The sequence below is a fragment of the Triplophysa rosa genome, linkage group LG9 (assembly GCF_024868665.1).
Source record: "Triplophysa rosa linkage group LG9, Trosa_1v2, whole genome shotgun sequence".
In the NCBI taxonomy this organism is placed as follows: domain Eukaryota; kingdom Metazoa; phylum Chordata; class Actinopteri; order Cypriniformes; family Nemacheilidae; genus Triplophysa; species Triplophysa rosa.
Genome location: NC_079898.1, coordinates 17,870,885 through 17,886,797, shown reverse-complemented (window position 1 = coordinate 17,886,797; position 15,913 = coordinate 17,870,885).

Here is a 15,913-nt window from a genome sequence, read left to right as displayed (position 1 = left end):
GGGTTGGGTGAGTAAATGATGACAGAATTTTCATTTTTGTGTAAACTGTCCCTAATGGTTACATAGAATATTTGTAAACTATTTAGACTTCGACGTATGTTAAAAATATCCTTATAAGGATTTTTGGTAGATTCGTGTCTTTTTAATTACCTCATACGTTCCCATTTTCCCATATTGATTCCCAATCTGTCCATGTTTTCTACAAGTTTCTAGCTGAAGGTAATATCGGTTCATTTTGATTGAACCAACATTAACAGCACCTGACTGACACAGCAAAGACCCTCAACGGGCTCGAAATCTGCAGACAAACCCCCTTTTAATAGACTTACACCTCATTTGGCCTCTAAAGCCTATTGAGGGGTCCCTGAGGATGGGTTGAAGGCAGGTCCCCTTGGAGACCGCAGGCCTTCTCTCACTTCTCTCTGGCTGTGTTGAAAGGGGGAGAGTGCTGATTAGAGCATTGCATCCCAGCCAGAGGAGACTACAGCAGGACAATGCAGCATTTTCCCTTTCACAACAACAGGCCAGCCCGTCTGACCTCTGTCACCGCCAATGTGTGTCACTGCGAAGATGACACATGCGCACACACACATTGACAAACAACAAAGCAGACGAAGACCCTTGCTTGGTAGTTTTTGTATTATGTAAATGTCTGTTGTTTGAGTGTACTGTGTACATTTTACTTTGTATTCACCGCTTGATACGCAGTGGTGAGTGCCCTCCACCAGAAGGTTCACACAAACACACACACCTTTAGATTTTTCAGGCTGTCATAAAATTTTACCTTTTTCAATAGCTTACTTGCGATTTTAAAGAGATACACTGAAACAAAGAAAAAAGCTATACTTTTTCATCCTTAGTGTTCCTCTTCATTGTATGTATACAGTATTTCTCCCCTTAGTTGATAATGCATTGACATCTGGATTTGATTTCACGTCTATTAATATTTAATTATTAATATAGTTAGTGTAGGCAACACTTTACAACAAGGTTGTATTTGTAAACAGTAGTAAATGCATTAACTACATGAACTAACAATGAACAATATCATTTTTTATTAATCCTGGTTAATGTTAGTTAATGTCAATACAAATATTTATGTTAGTTAAGTGTGTATTAACTAATGTTCACAGATGCATTTTAATCTAAAAAAATGTCTTAGTAAATGCTGAAATTAACATTAACTTTAAATGTTTTGTTCATTGTTAGTTCATGTCAGCTAATGCTTTAACTAATAAATGACCTCATTGTAAATTGTTATCAAATTGTATTGCAATTATATTTCATAATTAATAGTGTTGTTTTTACTCTAAAGGAACCTAACCACACTCTCTACGCTGGCAGCATATAAGCTAAGACTCGGGAACGTTATACATGCAGTTTACACTATTGCTGAAAATCATATTCCCTTTATCATTGAACAGAACACTAATAAAATGTTTCATCATGCACATGGTGACCCATGCTCTACATGTGTGCCACTATTTTATATAACTTGAGATTTAAATAAAAGTTCAAAAGTTAAAGGTGAAGTGTGTAATATGTTTACCACTATAAACGACATCAAACTAAATTGTGATTTGTTTCACTTTACAGCATTGGGTGGTTTAAGTTTGTTGTGGGACCATCACAATGCACCTTTAAGTTGAATTGTTTTCTGCAGTTTTCCCTCACCGCTGTTATAAAAATCCTCATTTTTTTCCACTGCAGTCAGATATTTTTTATGTGCCACGATGTGCTTTTTAAAGCTGAATTTTTATACATGTAGCAAGGACTAAAATGAAAAGCTGTGCAAAAAAGCTGTCAGCCTGGGCAGCTCTTTAAAGCTCCTCTGTACAGGTGTGTATGGAATTCAATATCTGTGCTGTGTGCAGTATATCACTGAGCTGGCTGAGATGGGAAACACTGCTCTTATGCTGCAGAAGAGACTTTTGGCGCTGTGAGTGTGCTGCTTGTCTTAAAGTGACGTCCTACATTTAGCCCCCAGCAAAATACCTGATAGAACCATGTGCTTTCATATCTACCTAACAGAATACTAATGCACACTCTGCGTTAGCTTCAGAGACAGATCAGCCACGTGAGGTAAACACAGAAGTGTTTTATCTTTCAATGACAATGTATACAGTAGATTGCGATAAGATCCCACGTAAACAAACAAGCAAGTCAGGTTCAGAAAGAAACATTTTTTTATCCGATTCAGCTGATGGCAGAGCCGATTGCCTCACTAACCCTGCTGATGTGCTGCGCAATATGGCAACTTTCCACGAGTCAGGCTTGGGTGAAGTGGTCATTAGAAACAAACATTGTCATTTGGAATGGATCGTTACTCATCTGAGTATTGTTCTCTCGTATTAATATGGAGATGACCTTCTCAGGAGGGGGCCGGTTTTGCTTAGCCGCAAATTATGATGAATACCAATTGCTATTTATGATATGCCGCAAAATACTTATGCATCATAGTGTCATATTCAAATTGGTGCCCATAACCTTGCAATCCCTAAAAAGTCATATGTTATGAATTTGTGTTGGTGGCACTGTTTACGCTGCATTAATCATGCAAACATGCATTTGGAAAACAAATGGCTTGTGTGTTTTTTGGAAATGATTCAAAAGGTCTGGCGCTGGTATTGCTGGCTCAATACATGGCAAGAATAAAGAAGACGTGGCCGTGGAACGGCTCTGACGCTTGCTATACCGCTTGCTTTCTTTTTTTTATTATTTTTTCATTCCGCAAACCGATTTCCTTTAAAGAACAATTTCTTATTGCGAGGGAGCGCTTCATGCTTTGCTGACACAAACACGTGTAAGACACGCTGCGAGAAAAGGCCCATCAGCCAGCTGTAAATATAAAACCAGTTAAATCTCTTGACATCAGTGCTCGGATTTAGGAAAGGACACAGGGTTTCAGGCCAATAGAAGTGCACTCAACGGTGTCCCTAATCTGCCCGTACGATTTTACGTCTTGCTTACCTTCTTTTTCGCTGTCTGAAAGATTTGTCTGTATTTATGAACGTGATCTGCTTTTTTGAATGAAGATTATTACGCCTGACATTATGCATGCTGCTGATTATGGGATGGCTTGACCTCAGTTACCCAGTTACCCATATTGGATGCAGGTCAGTAATTGAATACCCGCGGCAGACGTGCTGCTATTTTTTAGCGAGCTCAGCTGCTGAAGGAGCTGTACTGTCATTGCCGTCCAATGAATAGCTTACAGCACGTCTGAATGAAGGTTATTCTTGGCCGAGACAAATAAAAGGGATGTTGGTGATTTCATGAATCGTAATGAACATGTGATGTGCACATTTTCGAGAGCTTAACCAAGCACAGCCTTGGGCTCCTTTTCTCTCTCGTTCTGAAAGGTGACATCCAACGTTCTGATAAGGCACTTAATGTACATGAAGAGCTCTTGCAAAGCTCATTTATTCATTGGCTGTTTCAAAAGCATCCTTTGTCTACGCACGGGGCTTATTGTCTCCATATTAAGTGGGGTTCTGTGAAGATTTGAACAGCATCTTGACTCCCCTAAGTTGAAGTGCGGACGAGGTTAAGTGGTCTCCGTGCTCACACAGCACCCATCTCCACTCCTGCGTGACAGCTGGGGACTGGGCCGTTGCTATGGTTATGGCTCCTTCTGTTGCATTGCTGTGCCCCAGACTGCTCATTTGAGATTGGAGCAGTCCACCACCCAGTCGAAACGACGATCTGGAGATCAGTAAACTTCCCGAAGGGCTCTCTCTTTCTCTCTCTCTCTCTCTCTTCCCCCCTCTTTTTTTGTTTGCTTATGGCATTTGGCTGTAACTGTACCCGCTTTGTTTTCACGCGTTTGCAACTTTTAATTGCGCACAAATTAAACCAATCGCATAAAAATGGAAAGTCGTTTTTGGAACACTAAAAGTAAATTCCATTCACACGAGACAACCTTCCTCCAGTTTATATTGCTCTCTCTTACAGAGCACAGTATTGCAGATGGAAGCTTTCCAATTGATAGCGAGACCACTGATCAGGAAAATTATTTCAAATAGTTTTCACCAGTGCCCTCCCCACAGCTTTGGCCTTTGTAATAGTGCAGGAATAGCAAGCGTGTTTATTGATGTTCTGCACAGAGAATTTATTGAAATGGTTGTAAATTTAGGCATATTTATTGTTTTCAAATCGCATATTAAATCAAACGCATTCAGGTTTTTATTTTTTGTGGAATATATTGGACTTGAAATATGGTTTGTTTTGTAGTTATAAAACAGTAACAGTTTTGGCTTGTACTGTGGCATTATCGATTCTTGAGATGCGAGACTAAACGTGTGTGTCTTACAACTATACCAGCTGTTAAAAAGTAGCAGCACTTCTATTCAGAAAGTTTTAGGGTTAATTATTAGAATGTTCTTCAAATTAATGTTCTATTTTTATTTTCTAATTTTATTTAAAAAATCATTGACTGCCTCCCAAACCACCTGCTATATGGAAATGTGGAAGTTAGATTAAATTTGTGGTAGAAAAAAATGGCATTTTAATAGATCAACTAGGGATGTAACGATTCACTCAGCTCACGATGCGATGCGATTCACGATTCTGATCTCACGATGCGATTTATTCACAATTTACTCACGATTTATTTTTACAAAATGAGTTGAAACAAATTAGAAATGAACAACTTCCCTTGCATTATTTCTTAAATGCTTCACGTTTCTTTGTATAATAAAATGATCTTTTATTTCAAATAACAAAACTAAACTGCAATTTTATAACAAATTAATAATAGAAAAATGTCTTGAAAAAAATCTTGGATTTTTTTTGAATTTTTTTTTGCATTTAAGAAATATCAGCATGTCCACGTTTATGTTTGCAGTGAACATGGCGGCCCCTGCTGTTCAAAAAATGTATTGCGATTCAGTTCACACCTCAACCGATTTGAATCGTCACACATTATAATCCTTTTTCAACCGGCTCACGGTGAATCGTTACATCCCTAAGATCAACCTGAAAGTCATTAGAAACCATCCTGTAGTCTTAAGGCACGTTTACAAGTCAGCAATGTACTAAAAACACAAAAGTACGTTATTGAAAAAACATTTCACGTACACGCAAAACATTCCGTGTTCACATGGATGCACAAAAACATCCCAGGCGAGCAGTCGCTTGGTAAAGAAACACACACAATATGCATGCACATTACGTCACCATGTTTTAGTTTCAAATTATAGACAATAATTGTATAATTTGCAAAAACATGCACTGTGAGACCTATTTTCAAACGTTTGCATTTTCAGGCCCCCATAATGCCATTGTTGCGCCCTTCATTTCCTTCCTTCTTTCATTTTCTGAAGTGAATTTTACTCTGTCAATATTTATGAATAATTATTTTTGACACATTTTGAATTGTCAAATATTGCTCCATATTGACTGAGAGGCGAAGAAAACCATACACTTTTTGAGGAAATTGAAGAAGCAGATGTAGCTAAATGTAGCTAACAGTCAGTAATATACCTATTTATTGAATATTATTATGTTTTTATTATTGAAACCGGTTAACAAATTCCCAAATTTACAGACTATATTAATGCATTCCACATTTTGTGTAGTTTGTGCCGATCTCAGTGCTGTACTATGAATGTGTATGAATGAGCGTGTAGAGATGAACTCATTCCGGCAATTTATTTCCAAGAACGCTGTTTGTCTGCTAATGGGGTACAGGCACATATGGATACATTTTTGTCACTGCTGTCACTTTTAGCTCTAAATTAGTACATCTACCCTCTCTTTGTCAGCAACCCTGAGAGAGACTGGCGTCCTTATCTCAGAATCTTCTCAAATCACAGAGCAACGCAGGCAGACAAACAAAAACATTTCCTCTAGTGAGAGGCACGTCTCTTGCAGGGCGAACATTAACAGCTTTGTATGCAGCTGTGCTTGTAATTGTTGTTTTTCTTCCGAGAGTCGTAAAGATGAACTTCAAAGAGTGCTTTAAAGGAGAACCATTCCAATCCCAATGCGTTCTACATTCTCGATTTCAATCAGTTCTTACAAGGGGGTATGACTGGATGCTTTAAAACCGCTTAGATGGAGGTTACTTTGATCTTAAGTGACAAAAGTACATTCCAAACCTGTCCCAATGAAGACAAATAGAGCGAGTAAACACCCTTCAAAGCCCAAGTTTTGGCAATTTATAAGTTTTAAATAACCCCCGTAGTCATTGACTTGCCTAAACTCCAAGCCTGGCTCTTTCTGTCATCACCGTTTTGTTGCTGGGCCAAAGTGCCTGGGCCGTGGAGCATCTGGAGGTCCCCACAGCGTTAACCTGCCTTCAGCACCTCCTCCGTCATGCTGCCGGCCGGCTTGCGTGAAGGGTAAATTCAGGCCGTGCGTCGGCGGGCCCCACCGGAGCCTCCAACCAGCAGGCTCACATTAGAGGACATTTGTTCCACAATATTGCTGCCTCCTGCTTTCCCTAGGCTGGGCTCGGCGCAGAAGGTAGAGGCAGATATTTGGGTTGTGGCCAAAGCATCTCCATAGCCACCTCGCTAGCACTGCAGGTGCTGAGCTGGGCTCCCCACTGCTAGCGCTCGGGGTCCAGAGCCCACACCGCCTGACGGAACAAATGCCGGCCGCACGCTGAATAAACTTATCTCACTTGCATGACAACACATACCCTCGGGTTAGAGCGCTGCGCTAGTTTTGCAAAGCTTGCGGGGTCAGCAGCACATCTTCGGCGTGAGGGGGAGGAGGGGTGTTCCTCCACAGACGGAAGAGATGATGAAGTGTCCTTTTTGTTTTTATTTGGCACGAATATGCATTTTTGATAAATGAGCAGATAGTTGAAAGGAATTGTTTACTCACGTTTTGCCATCATTTTCTCACTCTAATGTTGTTCCAAGTCTGTGTTTTTTATTACGTGCAACACAAAATGGTAGGGCATGTCAGGGCTGCTCTTTACGCCAAAAATGTGCTGCTAAAAAGGATAAAAATAAGCTTCAATACAATATCTTAAAAGTAGTCAAAGATCTTGTATGACTTGGAGTATCGCGCAGAAGCCATATGGACGACTTTTATCTATTTACTCATCCATATTCATGGAAAATGCCATTATGCCTCTCATCTTTTGTATTTCACAGAAAAAGAAAATAATATGAGATATGAATGACATACAGATGATTAAATGATGACAAAATATCCATTATTGCATGAACTATAAAGTATATGCTCTTGTGTTTTCCTTTAAAACCTTTTATGTAGCCTGTGTACAAACCCATTTGATGCTTGATGATTATAAATTTTGGTGCTTTGGAATTTGTTTATTATTATTCAAATTTATTTGAAAAGGGACCATGTACAATTTTAACATAAATGTTAAAATGCATAGTACCGAATTTAGCCAATGGCTAGTTTTCATCCGCGGCCCCTTGTCAGGTAATCATAATCATAGGTAAACATAAAAACATAAAACAACAAACGCATACAATAATACGTTGAATTGTATTGTATGTGAATGAATTTAAATGCGTTAAATGCGATCTCTTTGACTTCACGTGACTTGAATGGTCTTGGCATGTGTTGAATTGATTGGCTCACTTTTGCTTTTAAAACCCGATAAGATCTCATCAGGACCCTGATGTAAGGGTGCCACAGGCATGATTGATCACCCCCAGCAGATTACCCCCCAGTCCCGGCCACGACCACCAGAGGCCAGCCGCGTCCGGCCGCAATGATTTGCAATGATCGGGGGTGAGGAGTTTGATGATGGATGAAGCTTTCTTAAGAGGTCAGACGGTCAAAGGAAAAAGAGCATTGACCATACGGGGTATTGACACAGGCCGCAGAGACTGAATAGCACTGTGCCGTATGTCTTTATCATAATTAAGTGGGGATACTTAACCCTGGAATGATGTGGCTCTTCACGTCCATTGGGAGGCACAAGCAGGCCTCCTCGGGGAAGCTCTCTCACAATAGCCGGCCATATTGTCAAATGATATGCTAATAGCAGTGACCTATGGTACGGAGGGGCTATTCCCACATCTGAGAGGTTACCCTCATGAACTGGGCCATTTAATGAAGTTTAGGGTGTCTTTTTAGTCTGCACTGGTGTAGTGTGTTAAAAATGACTCAACATTTTAAACCGAAATGTATCAATGAGATTTTAGTTTATTATTGACCTATTTGAAGTCATTATTCATCATTAGTTTTCTGTATCTTTATCCTAAGTGACGTTTAGCATCACATGAAGTCTTTTTTTGAATGTTGACCTTTTCCATGTAAAAGTCAATATTAATATTATCATACTCTTTTTTTCCCATATAATCTTGACCATGCTTTTCTAAATAATGAATGATTTATGAATTGAGAAAATCAATATTTAGTTTCATTTTTGGTTTTTGCTTGAAAAAACATAGCAGAGGATATTGATACAGTCCGACTGTATGTGTTTTATGCACCCGATGCCTAAGAAGAACCTTGGATTTGGAAGGGTTGTCACTGGCACACGAGTACATGCATCACAGAGCAGGAGTGCTCAGCCAACTCCCCCAAAAAGCCTGTCCCTCGGTACGGGGAATTACACGACCTCTCTCAGCTCACCGTAACCTCCTCATTATACACACACCAATGAGCTCGGATCATATTTTCCTGGGCAGTGGGAAAAAAATGGAAATGGGGTGGTGTGGTGCCATGCATTCGAACAATGCTTTGCTGTTTTTTAAAATGACTCCATGGAGAAGTTCAGATCCCGTGTTACCATAAAAAAATCTAATTTGCATTTTCAGTGTTTTTGGAGGATTTTTATGCTTGAATTTGATTTATGAATAGTAACATTTTTAATTTTGTCTTATGGGGAGTCAGATTTCTAGATTTGAGTCTGTAAATGTTTTTACTGTCCATGTCGAAAGAGCTAACATTATTTTTAGAGGAAACATGTTGTGTTGTATTTGTTGTTAGACATACGGTTTACGTCTGTCCTTGTTAATTAGAATAACATCAGTAGTATCAGAGAAACCATAGAACCAGTTCTTCTATTTTCCTGACATTTGATTTTCAGTTGATGAAATGCAAGGTATATGGTTATTGATAGCAAGAGGATCATTAACACGGAATGCTGTTTATGAGGCTCTTGTGTCGTCTCTGTTCATGGTCCTCTCTCTTGTGTTCCCTCCATTCATTTTCAAATTAACCTCCTAATAGACCTCATCTGTCCACGGAGAGCCTATTAACTGAAGATCTGTTTTTATCTGCTGAACAACTTAGGACAGGAGAGACCCCTGCCACACAGACCTCCACTCCCATGCAGCCAACAGCGTCAGAAACACAAATCGAATCAAAAAAGAGGTAATAAAAGGATTTCATTATATATAGTTAATTACCTCCCAGGCCCGGGCAAACCCTTTCCTGGCTAAAGAATTAGAGAACCTTAATTGCTTTATCACCCAGCCCTGTGAAATCCAGCAATCAGGTGGCTTTCGTTTAATTCAGCTGCCAGGGGACAAGGGGTTGCGTGCTGCTCTCTACCTGCCCTGGAGCACAGGTGCAGGTGGGGTGAAGTAGGGTGAGCCCCAAACTGGCAAATTTAGTGTCTGTGAATTAATGAAAATCAACAGAGGAGTCTGACGACTGCCCCTGAGGTGCGTGTTAGTGGAGGAAGCTGTGCTCGAGAAGGAGACGGCTAGTGAAAGCGTTTCTCGATAGTGTTGAGAAGATGGGGAAAACCTCACACTGAACGCCTAAGGATGAACGCAGGTACCGGGGGATTTGGACAGCTTACGATATCCAGGCAATTAACAGAATGTATGAGAAGGGGGAGGCTGATGGTGTCTCAGAGATTGTCAGAATGTCTTATTAAATGGCATTTACAGTATATATATTAATTAGAGACGTTTTAGTTTATTATATCAAAAGGATTATCAACCTGTGTCTATGAACATGATTTACATTTGGGCCTAGTGGGAAATAGATTCAGAATAAAGGCTGGTTGACACCAAGATAAAGATAAAATATAATGATAACTATATTAGTGTCCACACCATTGGCTGATAAAGTTAGACAAACAGTATTCAACTGATAGTGAGTAATGGACAAAAAGGGTCGATGTTGGAAAGTTTTCATTGGTAGGCGGTAGATAACATCTTATAATTTTGTCAACTTAAGTCTCAAAGCTATTCTAATGGACTACAAGCAACATTGTTGAGTCTTTAATACAAATATGTTTTGTTTTTATAGACTGTTTCAACAGTTTTCAAACGTTATGTGACCCAAATTTAACTTCTGGTAGACCTCTTTAAAAAATCAATAACTGTTTTAAAACAATTCATATACAATTAAATATTCATTTGAATATAAATTAAATAGAAAATAAATTGTTATATTAAAACCAAACACGGACCGGAAGTTAACTTTGGGCTAGACGCATGCTACCGATGAAACTGTCTATAGACCACTTCAGGAGACGTAAAGACAGCTGCTCCAACGCTGGTCCAGAGATGCTTCCTGTTTCAGTTTTTTTCACACTAAACAAACAAAATACCCCAACAGACAACCGTATCAAAATGTTAAACAAATATCTTTAAGATTCAATTATACTGTATATGTGAGATTAAAAAAACTGAAACTGGAAGTGCTTCTGGACCAGTGTTTACACTTCTTGCGAAGTGGTCTATACAAGATTAAAAGAGTAGTTCACTTCAAAATAACCCCCCATTGACTTTCCATAGTCATTTTTATTCCTACTATGGAAAGTCAATGGGGGCTTATTTTAAAGGGAACTACTCCTTTAAGGGTGCGTTCATATTTGTAGTTCGGTTCTCTTGGTTATTTTGTTCTGGACCAAAAAAGCAAAAAAAAAGAGTCCTGGTTCGCTTAGCGTTCAGACTTGCTTTTTTTACAGCGAACCTAAAGAGACCCAACCTAACAGCTTAAGTACAGTCACAATATGTGGTCTCGGTTCACACTTACACAAATAAACCGCACTAACAGACCAATCGCACCAGAGTTTGTTTTAATCGAACCAAACATGCCATATTTGAACACACCCTAAAACAGCATATTCTTATAATGATGCCAAACCACAGAATGTAGATAAATTTGCTTTTAGTTAAGATTTCAAAACATTCTAATAACAGATAGTTCTAATCTTTTGACATAAGTTGTGTTTAGTAATGGAAAGGTTAAGTCTAGATACAGTCCAGTAGGTGTTATCTTGCAGTGCGTTTTTCATTTATCCCTGTGATGCTAATAAGGTCCCATTTAAATACGAAATTCCTGACAGGACATTTTCTGACATTGTTACCTTTAGGTTCTGCATGGCTGTTTGAATCAAAGAGTGCTTATCTCTTCTATTGAGCTGTAGTAACCTCTGTCCAGTGTGATTAAACAGACTGCCGTGAATTTTCTTGTTATTCAGGACCAGGTTTCGGGGTCATTTTCTGTCGAAAACAAAAATGCACAAGGCAGTAAAAGACAGTACGCATGATAAAACAAATATTACTAATTCACACTTAGTCCGGTTACAATTTTGCAGTTATCATTTAGTTTTAATTGCCATGCATTGCAATAGTACTCTCCTATGACTCCTATGGCTCTGTGTAAACTTCAGTAACATTGTGTTTAACATCCCCTTAAACATCCTTAAAATATATCAAACCTATTCCCATAAAACTTATTATCCTGTCTCTTCAGGTTCCTCATCTACTGTTAGCTTCTTTGTCTCAACACCAGATAACCATTGTCAGTCCTCGATTAAACTGTTGACTTCTTACTCAGAATTACCCTGATTATTGTAATTGAATGTAAAAGCGTGTAGCTCAGCACAGGCCATGATCAGAGGAGATGGATTAGGAGAGAAGGCTTTCAAATTGAATACAGTTTTCCCCTCGCAGCCCATTAATTGTGCCGTTTACCACTACCTGAGTAAGTGACCAGTGATATTTAGTTTCTCTAATGATGATGCACAGTGTGCTTGGGTCAGAGATAATTAAAAAAAAAAGCTTGGCCCTTCTCTCAGCCTTTACTTTTGGCCCATTGACAGCTGAGCACAAGTGAAATATTGAGCTGTCCTCTTGGCAGCATCCTGACTGCCAGCATCGAGTTCTTCAAACGGTCTTGTGCTCTTTCAAGATCTAAAAAAAACTTTCGTTGTTCATCTGCTCATGACTGACAGAATTTAAGTGTACTCTCATGTAATGTGAAGAACTTTGCAAGACTTTGTCACTGGTTTAAATGAAAGTGTTTTTTTATGTTTCTTCTGAAAAACGGTCTTCAGTTGTTTTCTATATTCTCTCCCTCTTTCTCTTTTTCTCTCTCTCCATCTTTTCTCCGTCTTTTTCTCTCGTCTCCGCTAGTGTTGTGCAATTCCATACATGACCGCAGGCTAAGTGACATCAAACCTCATTATATTCATCACATGACATTTGTAACCTGTTAGAGGAGTAAATTGTGCTAAAATCAGCCGATGCCTCCTCCCCGTCCTCGCTCTCGCACAGAAGATGTTCTCCACGTTGAGAAGTGCAGCACAGGGTTAATTGGGTGGCTTTGGCCCTGTTATATTTCCTGCCGTTTCTGCCGTGAATCCATATCTAACATATTTCAAAGCCTGACACAAGAATACATTGTGTCTGGATGAAAACTGCAGTTCACTGATCTTCTGTGCGGCAAAATGTGCGTTATGACATTTATTTGGAGAGGGTGGTCGGAGGTGCTGAACCTCATCTGTAGTAAACAGGGAACATCAGCGGATGAATCTGTTTAATGAACTCATTTGGTTTTCAGCAGAAATGACTTTTTAACCTGCATTCTCTTGAGTTATTCTCGACGAGAGACACACACGGCTGTTGCGTCTCAGCTTGTTGTTTTAACATAGTGGGGTGCAGTTAAAAAGGTTTGTGTCAAGAGAAATATACAGTAGACCACAAGTACAGATAGGTAAAATAGACTAAATAAAAACGTCGATGTTACAGTTTACTTAAGTGTGTTATTTATACTGTGTAAGGCGGGTGAAGTGAGAGGCTGTATAAGTCTGCACATTACAGCTATAAAAAATGTTCATTGTACGTTTTGAATATTGTTTTAGTAATACAACAGTATTGTTTTGTTAAAAGGAGCATTATTTGAGGAAAAGTATATATATATTTTGTCTAGTCATTAGTCACAAAGTGAATGTAAATGTGCTTTACAGTGAAATTTAAACAGTAAAGTTTGAAATGAAAGGACAATTCTAAATGTTGTTTCCAACTTGGATAAGGGCATACATATATCTGTCATTTATTTTATTGCCTTTTGTAAAGAAGGACATGTTGGGTCAAAAAGGAATGAACCCGACCTTTGCATTGTAAATGAATCTATGCTGGATTGTTTCAACGCAAAATGATGGGTTGACTTTTCTGAATTAATGTAACCCAACGGTTGGGTTTGTCTCTTTTGACAGCATGGTGACATGATGTTAATACTGTACATGGTGAGAATTGGGTGTCATATACTGTATATGATGGTTCCTCATGAGTACAACAGGTATAAAACTGCTGAATTTGTTTTTTACTCTGAATTAGTGAATTTTAAAAACAAGGGCTTAACAAATTTGTGACTAGTTTTGAGAGTATTACATTTATTTCATTGTACTGTGATCTATTATGCAGTGCTGGCAGCAAAATGTGTCTCAAAAAGTACATGTAAGCTTGTAAGAAAGGCAGATATTCTTGTCATCTTGATTTTTAAATATGAAATCTCACTTAAGTTTTCCAGAGGGGAAACATGCTTCACCCATTCTGTACTACAGCAGGAGAGAGAGGGAGAGAGCGCAAGAACAATGTATGCCACCACTGGTGCTGAGCATATGCTGGAATAATTATGGGGAAAAAATCTTGCGCTTGTGCAAACTTCCAATTGCCAAAAAAATAATCTGTCTCAAACAATAGAAAGACCCCTATGGTGCCGGGGTCTATGGTTTCTGTCATACCTATTCCTGTGGGGTTTCACATGACAAAATGCAGAAAGTTGTTTTGTCCCTCTTTCTGTCATGTTACACCCCTTAACCGGAGTGTTTTTATTCTCTCTCTCTCCCTCTCTCCCTCTCTGTCTCTCATGTTGTCTCGCTGTCTGTGCTGTCAGCCCATAGCCTGGCACCTGCTCTCATGTTCCTAATTAGTCTCATTTAATTAATTATATTCTGCTGCACATCTCCTTATCTTCCTCTGTGCTCAGTTTTTTTTTCTCATTTTGCATTAGGCTGAGAAATGAGCTGCTCACTTAAAATAGCAGAACATTTAGAGACTGGGGTCACTTTAATAATGCTTTGTTTTCTATATCTAATTTTCTTGTGTTTATGATAAGAATGAGCTTAGCGCTAAATATAGGCTGGGGCTAGTCGTCGCACAGAGAAGTCGAAAGGTTTCTTTCAGAATCACAGAAGTCGCACGTGTGTTCTCTAGCAGCGGTGTATAATACACTTTAAATTCAACTACATTTTGTGAATCTCCAAACAACAACTGGGTATTGAAATAGTTTCTTCCCTATTGTCATAGACATATCACAATGATTATTAAAGCAATATCCAAACTAAATTACATCATTAGGCACACGGCTCAAATCCACATGTGTATATCTTTTCTTCCCTCTGAATTTCCCATGTCAGTTTATTCATTCATCCATTTACCAGTCACTTAGAGTCGATCTGATATGTGCTCTCTGTCAGCAATCCCCACGCTCAAGGCCTCACTGCTTCGCATTTAGTTACTGACACACTCATCCGTCGGCTCTTTACCTTACCTAAGAAAACAAGTCAACTTTAAACATGGCAAGTGAGCCGCGGTCAGGAGCGCACCTCAGCAAAGACAGTTTACCTAAGCACCTTCTTTCTTCTCGGTTAGTTTCTCTATTCTATTTGTCAGATTCACTCAGCTCGTGTGCCGATGTTGTCTATCAGGTTTACTGGGGCTGTGATAAATAGCGCTCTTTCAGCAGACTGTTGACCGACCGAGCCCGATATAGGAGCCGGGACTCAAGTGGACCTAACGTGTGGAGTTTAGTCTCAGATTGGAGAGCTCATGGGTGATCACTCATCATTTGATGGGTGATAAAGGCTTTTGGTACAGTTCCAGACTTACATGTACTGTAGAGTTCTCAAGGTTGGGAAGATCAGTTGAGGTCTAAGATAAAGAACTTTGTTGGGTGGACAGTTTCTCAGATGACTTTTTAAATGCATAAACGTCCAATCTAATGTGGTTGAAAAAAATCCTGTCATCATGTATTCACCCTCAAAGCCTGTATATGACTCTTTTTTTTGGTTTGGAACCCAAATGAAGATATTTATGTCTCAGTGGATTTGTGGCTTTACAATGGAAGTCAATGGAGGCCAATGTTGTTTGGTTACCAGCGTTCTTCAAAATATCTTCTTTTGTGTTATGCAGAAGAAAGAAACTCATACAGGTTTGGAATGACATGAAGTTAAGTAAATTATGAAATAATTCAATTTGTAAGTGAACTCTCTCTTGTTGTACTAACAATTAGCAGTGGTTCCCAAATCCAGTCCTCGGGACCCCCGTCCCAGAATGTTTTCGGATCTCTCCTTTGTATAAAACACCTGACTCAACTCATCAGCTGGTTAGTGTGTTAATTAGGTAGACATCTACAGCAACTCGGGTTTTTTAAACATTCTGTGAGGGGGGTCCTGAGTACTGGATTTGGGAACCACTGAATTATTGGACCTATTGTAGACTTGTGATAAATAGATTCCACTCTTTGCCAGATAATCTTTTCATCTAAGATACGTCTATGAAAGGCCATCATGGTACCTTGGCCTTCTCTCTGCCAGCCTCAAATTTCACTTCCTATTGGTTGAACCGGGATGTTCCACAGATGCCCGAGTTCTAGTAGCTTCCCCTTACAGCAGGCCCGGCGTCTTGGCTATATGAGCCCCATCAATAATTCAACCTCTGATCAGACC